The sequence below is a fragment of the Pteropus vampyrus genome, unplaced genomic scaffold, assembly GCF_000151845.1.
Source record: "Pteropus vampyrus isolate Shadow unplaced genomic scaffold, Pvam_2.0 Scaffold49, whole genome shotgun sequence".
NCBI lineage: Eukaryota > Metazoa > Chordata > Mammalia > Chiroptera > Pteropodidae > Pteropus > Pteropus vampyrus.
In genome coordinates this window covers 6,485,458-6,492,791 of record NW_011888830.1, presented here as the reverse complement: position 1 = coordinate 6,492,791, position 7,334 = coordinate 6,485,458, and positions in this window count along the sequence as shown.

The following is a 7,334-nucleotide window of genomic DNA, read 5'->3' as shown; positions in this document are numbered from 1 at the left end:
CAGTTTTGCCCGAGACTATTTAATTCCAAATTATTCCCTTATTACCAGTCGCAACCAATTTAGGGGCTGTATTATGGCATCCGTTTTATTAATGTCACATGGGTAAGGCTGTCGTAACGATAAAATGGCATACAGCCATTAAAAGAGTTTTCTTTATGTATTAATAATGTATTCACAGTAGATTTTAATATTCTATGTCTTAAGCTGCCGTGCTTTGTATGTAGGACTGGCTAAAATTCAGCCAGTAATGAATCCATCGCTCTTTCTGCATAATAAACACTTAAATAACGTCTTGCATTTCGCAAAGATGTTTGTACATGTAAACCTCTGTTAATGAAATACTATTGCGAGGCAATATTATTCATTATAATTTGCAAAGCTGCTTAATGAGAAGCGTAGGCATATATTTCTCTTTGGAAAGAAGATAGAATAATATCTTTCTGTTTTTCCAGTTGGTTCTGGATAGAAGGTGAGCAGTAACAGTTTCCACAGTGACTGTTTCAGCCGATTAAGGACAGTATTGGACAGATTCTCCTAATAGTCTCGTTTTACTGGTGAAGAGAGACTTTAGGAAATGAGCATTCAGCTACAAAAAAAAAAAAAATCAGAACGGAGAAGGCGACAAAATGATCGACCACACATTTGTAAAATCAGTATGTAAAAGCTAGATATACGTAAAAGATAAATTTAAAATAAAAGTGCTTTTTTAAAAAGAACTCCGCTGGAAATTCACTGAACAACAAACTCCCCATGGCGGTGTTAACTGTAAGTGTTGATAAACGATTAACATGGCAGGAATCTTATTTAAGAAAGTGCCAGAGGGGATAGTGGAAAGAGTGACATCGTTGTGACCGAAACAGACCGAAGTTCAAATTCTGAGTGCGCGAAGTTCATCTGCGAACTTCATCCTTCATCTATACAAAGGGCTAACAAGCTACCCTTGCGGGGTTACCGTGAGAACTGAATTAAATAAAGGATGTAGAATGTAAGGCTTACAGAAGATGCTCGATTAGGATTGCACATGTGTCTCAAAATATACTCTGGGGCGTCATGGGGTGGGGGCCGCCGATAAAGGACGCCCCCATTCCAGCTACCCACTGGGCACATTCCAGTCCACCCACTGCGAACCCCACGCGGGCCGCAGGCTCTAAGCCTCTCTAGATCCCTCTTCTGCTCACGACAGCTTCCACAGGACCCCACTGGGGGGGCACTCGGCTGTCTTCTTCATGGATTAGAATCGGCTGTCTTTTCCTCATGCATTAGAATGGGAAAAGGAGGAGGGAAAGGACTTTTCCAAAGGAAAAATGATGATGTTATTTCAAGCCCACTGAAAGCATGAGGGGACAAAGTCTGCGAGGCCCTGGAATCTTTCCAGCAAGCACGGCCACGGGGCGGGGAGGAGGACTTGGGGGAGACATGGGCCAGCCTTGCGGAGACGAAGTGAATATTTAGCAATATAAAGAAGTCCAAGCTCAAGAAGGTGATTTTTATATTTCCGAAGAAATGCCAGAAAAACTTCGAAAAGAAGCCTCTTAATGAAGGGATGGATGAGGGCGTCGTCAGGGCCACGGAAAACGGGCTGACGTCAGCGTCCCCCCCGTTCCGAACCCCAACCCCGGGCCCCGGCCCCCGCCCCCCGCCGCAACCCCCTCGCGTGTCCCCCGCTGATGGCCCGTCTCCTCTGTGGCATCCTCCTCCTCCCCACCCTCCTCTTCCAAGACGACACCGCAGCTGCTTCTCCCTGTCGCGTTCCCAGCCCTCCTTCCCTTGGCTTCCCCCACGCTCTCAAACTCCCGTGACTGTCCGAGTCTGGAAACTTCTTCCCCCGACTCCTGCTTTTCCTCCCTGTCGGCACAGGCCTGGCAGGGGTGGGTTAGGGGATCGTCTCTCTGTCGCTCCCTTCCCCTTTCAGCCTGGGTCCCTATTGTTGTTGTTGTTGTTGTTGTTGTTGTTGTTGTTGTTGTTGTTATTATTATGTCTTGGTCAGTAGGAAGCTCTGAGCAAATTTGCTGCTCGAATGCAGGGACCAATGATAGCAGCTACAGTTGGCCGGTTTTCTTCCTGGCACCAATGTCCTGCTTTTGCTCCTGTGAGAATCCCCACTTTCTGTAAGCGTGCCCCACCACCTCACACAGCTCCGTTCTTCAGAGGAAGGGGACTTTTCCCCCAGTGACAAGAGAGCCCCTCGACCTGCCACGTCCCCACAACGCCCCGTTTCCTCTGCGACTCTGACCCAGGCGAGGATGCCCCCGAGCCGGGCCAATCAGACGAAGCGGGGGGACTTAGATTCCGTGACTGGTGACGGCATTTCACTGCCCCTCCTACTTTGTGTGACAGCGGGTGGCCCAGCCACGGTGCAGGTGCAGCCGCGGTAAGACCCAGCCTCGAGCGAAACGCACACGGACGGCCGGAGGGCGGCGGATGGCCAGGAACATGCTCTCAACAACGTTCTTGATCCCCGGACACGATGGTCTCGGAGCTCGCCCTCCCTCCAACGGTCTGTTTGGGGACATGATCCAGGATGGACATGCTTTGCTATGAAGGGGCGCATAGTCAATATTGTAGGTTTTGGGGGCCGTAGCATCGCATTGACTCTGCAATCCTAGTGGACAATACATAAATGACGGGGAGTGTCTGTGTCTCAATAACATTTCGTTTACAAAATCAGGGGCTCTGGCCGGATTTGGTCCCCTTGAGGGCTTTTGTTAATTTTAGTCATCTTGACAGATCGGACTAACCCCAGCCACCTGATTGTGTTACAATCGTCTTGTGCTGATTTTGAATATTTAAAACATTAATCGCTGATTTGTTTTGTTTCCTTGATTTTGAAATATCATGTCATTTTTAATCCTTTTTCAAGATACAAAAGTTATAAATTCTTTACAGACACATTGACAAAATGCCTTACACGATGAATTTTTCCTTCTTCCTCTGAATCTTCAAACGTTCGCGGTCATTCCCATCAACAGTTGTACATGCTCAAGAATCTTTGACTTTAAAATAGTCTTAACTCCTCAACCACCTCAGCTACTGCTCTCTCTGCAAAAACTCGTGCTACCATCTAGTGACTTCCAGGTCGGCCCTGCCTTTCCTTTGAGCTTGATTTGCACACCCGGGGTTCTAGCTAACGTTTCTGGTTTTCGTATCTCAGAAGCATCTCAAAATGAGCTCAGCGTTTGGCCCTACCAGCCACCCAACCACGCTGGTCGGAACGAGGCGTCGTTGATGCGACCACCCTGGTCTCCACTAACTCGTAAACAGCCCCCCTGGATTTTCCCTCAGATGACGTCCTCCCATTTCCCTCAGCCAGAGGCAGCGTGTTTCGTGCCAAATAGGAATCATCCTGTGGCTTTCTTTCTCAAAGGGACCATCCGCTGGTCGCAAATCAGGGCACCGGCACAATCCAGACACTGCTATCCGTTTATAATCTCCTTTTCCTCTGGTTCCAAAACCATTTTCGTTTTCCTTGCTTCGAGTTCTGGTTGGCACAGCACACCTGTGCCTTCCCTCTTTTATGACTTAAGTCAAAAAAAAAAAAATAGGTTTATCAGACCAACACCATGGGAGAAAATCGTAATGGAGCTAGCGCAGAGCGTCACGCTAGAGAATCAGGTTCTGTCACTTACCACGTGTGTCAGATGAGTAAATTATACTCAAAGCCTCAGTTTCTTCCACTGTAAAATGGGGGTGATCATGAGGGAGCGTGTGGAAATAGCGCCATCTAAAAGCTAGCTGTTTTTTATTATTACATCCCGAAACCCAGGCATTTGCGCAGCCAGCTCCACAGATGCAGGGTCTTTAGAAGGGATGTTTACGTCAAGTAAGATGACACGTACCAAGCCGCGTAAAAACAGAACGACTAAGGTCATCTGCTTAGGATCGATTTAGCTTTCGGGATTTTGAAAGACGGAGAAGGATGGAGGGGACAGATTGCACCATGAGGGGCTTGCTCGCTCTGTGGTGCCCAGTCCGAGCTAGTACCAGAGCAGCTTCTGCACGTGGTGGATCGGGGTGTCTCGGTCTCGGCGCTGCTGACGTCTGGGGCTAGAGATTTCCGTGTGGTGGCGGCTGTCCTGTGCACTGTAGGATGTTTAGCTGCAGCCCTGACCTCTGCTCTCCAGATGCCAGAAGCACAGTCCTCACCCTGAAATGTCATGACAACAAAAAATGTCCCCAGATAGATTCCCAAGTAGCCCCTGGGGACAAAATTGCTGGCAGTTGGAAACCACTGGGTTACATAGGTAGGTAGGTGGGTAGGTGGATAGATGGACGGATGGATGGACGGACAGATGAACGGACAGACAGAAGTAGATAGACAGATGTAGATAGATAGAAATAGATCGATATCTATCTGTACATATCTTGGTGGGGGCTGTAAAAATTAAACTAAAGTAAGTAAACACTTCACACAGTACCTGCCGCGACAAGCACTCAATAAAGAGTAGCCACCTTTATTATGATTTGTGATTTCCCTGCTCCCCTGTGGCTTGAGCTTACGTATGGCTTTGTCTTGCCATGGTACCAGTCCCAATAAAGGATCTTTAGCTCAAACTCCTGGCCTGTGCTGACTATAGTATTGTGTCTTTTGTTCAATTTTGAGAGAGAGGGAAAGTGACAGACAGACAGACAGACTGGTCACTGTTTCCCCCGGGCCATGTGCCCTTTCGTAGGGAACTGAATCTTCAGATAAGGAAGGCTTCAGTGAGTTGAGTGTCACGTGATTTCTTTAGATAATACTGGGTCCAGCAGGCAATGACACGGGCCTTTAATGTTGTCTTAGAAGGGTGCCATCTTGAAAATAGGGACCCCGTCACGTAACTGTCCACCCTAGTTGCAAGAACACAAGTTCGTAAGCCTGGGAGTTGGTGATCAAGCTTGCCACTCGCTTCCATCTGAGAAGCCGAGCAGGTCCCTTAATTTCTCTCGCCTTCCACTTCTCTCTCTATAAAACGGACTTGGTAATCTTTGGCCCGCCTTCCGTCAGAGACATTTGAGAAATCACGTGAAATAATAGAAAGTAAAAGTGCTTTTTAAGCCACACAAGATTTTAAAAGCTTGAACCATTATTACCGTGTCTGGCATACTGTGGATTCTAAATAAATATTCAATAGTAAATATAAAATTATTCAGCATTTCAATTCTGCGGGCTTTCACAGAACGTAGTTTCTCTCCTGTAAATAAAATGTAGGTAGATTTGAGAGACGAGGAAAGACATCGTTACTGCATTTTAATTTCTGCAGGCTGTTTTCAAGAACAAAGCTTCACATGTTAGGATGGGACAGACCCTCAAGATGATTTCATCCACATTCTTCATTTTCCAGGTCAAGATGCTATGTCTCAGTGAGGTTCAAAGACCTGCACCATGCACACCTCTTCCTGGTCCGGTGACCTCTCAGCCACACCACAATGTCGTTTTTTAAAACGCCCTATTATAAGTGAAACATAACAACAAGTAGCCATGAACATTTTGTTTTTACAGGTTTCAAAATGCATCTCCAATATGATTTCATTCGGTCCTCTACAATGAGGGTGGAGAGAGAAATATCATGACCCATACTTTGCCAGTGAGGGAAGTCGAGTTCGAGTGTGCAAGATAACATGTTCAGGGAATAAAAAATGACGTATAAGGCTCTTTTTCCAGTGCTCATACTACGATATTGAAAAGATCTACAATTTCCACAAAGAGAGAAGAAGACAGTTGTCGCTTCGTGGCACACCTTAGTGACCAGACATCAAAACAAGGCAATTAAACAAGATTTCTGGGTCAGAAAACTAAAACAAAAGTGAGACCGTGTTGGTTTTCAGAAGAAAAAATCTGATGGAATGAAAGCCACAAGTGGGGGCCAACTTAGGTTAGAGGCGCCGATGTTTTACAAGTTTCTTTAAAGAATAAACATGACTTGAGTCACCAACAAGCCACTCTAGGCATGTGATTAGATTTGGTATTTATTGTCCCTTGGAGTGAACCGTTACTAAACAGACTGTGCTATGTAATTTCACCCTAATTTAACTGGAAGGGCTAATTTGTACTATTTAAAGGCAAATTTCGTTTCTTTCATCATGGGACATACAGTCAAGCGAGCGAAGGGGCCGTGTGGTGACACAGAGCAGGAAGCTCCTAGAAAATGAAGGAAGAAGGAAGAGCTGGTGACAGGCAGCGTTCGCTGGGGTCTCAGTGCCACCTTCTCCTTCGGCTGTCCGCTTCTGGGGACATCGAAAAGCAGCTCGTCAGTGTTTTTCCGATACCTTTTGAGATGGAGTCATTCGTTTCCCATTCGATGAATCTTTACTGAGCATCCGTTTTGTCTGATGGAATAATCGAGGATAAGACGGGCTTATATCCTAGTGGAGAGGGCGGAAGATACTAGTAAATAAATAAATAAGTAAATTACTTATGTAAAGTGAGAAGCGAGGGACGTAAACAGGACAGTTTGACCACGACAAGGGGGCGAGAAGGGCATCTCCGGAGTAGCAATGGAAGATGAGAAGGCAGCCACAGGAAGAACTGGAAGCTTCTTTTCTGAATATAGGGAGTAGGAGGAATGAAGACTCCAAGGCAGGATCACCGAGCCCGTCTGGAGAATGTCAACAGCCGGAGTGTGGCGAGGGAGGCAGCGTGGGGTTCAGAACGAATTTGAAGAAATGGGCAGGACCGTGGTCATACGTAGACGTGTTGAGAATATAGATTTTATTTTAAATGTAATGGGAAATGAACAGGGAGGGAAAGAGGGTTGGTTAGGCGAGGTCTGGTTTACATTTCAAGTAAGCCCTGGTGGCTGCGTGGAGGGTGACGTAAAGAGTGGCGGACACAGAGGCCGAGTGGCCATCTTTGTCACGGAGATGAGAGGGGCTCAGGGTGACGAAGCCGGTCCGGGATTATGGAGGAAAGTCCGTATTGGGGGGTCGTTTTGAGGATGAAGGAATGGCCGAAATGAAGGGTGGTGGTGCATACAGTGTTGGCTTTCCCACTGAGAGGCTGGTGGAGCCGTGACGAGACAGAGAATGTTGGAGAGGGGGCGGGTTGGGGCTGGATTGGGGCAGACTGAACCTGTTAAATTTTAAGCCACTTCGTCAATATCTAGACAGTAGAGCCGGGCATGCAGAAAAGCGTTTGCAGTCCGCACCCCAAACAGGCAGGCTCGAGACCCAGGAAGAGCCGATGTTTAGTTTGAGTCTGGACGCAGGAAAAAAGCCAGTGTCCCAGTTTGAAGGCCATTAATGAGGTGGGAAGACTGCTCTCTGACTGGGGTGGGGCCAGCCTTTCTGTTCAAATCACACCTTACCTGATTTGATGAGGGCCACCCACGTTAGGGACAGCAATGTGCTTTACTCGT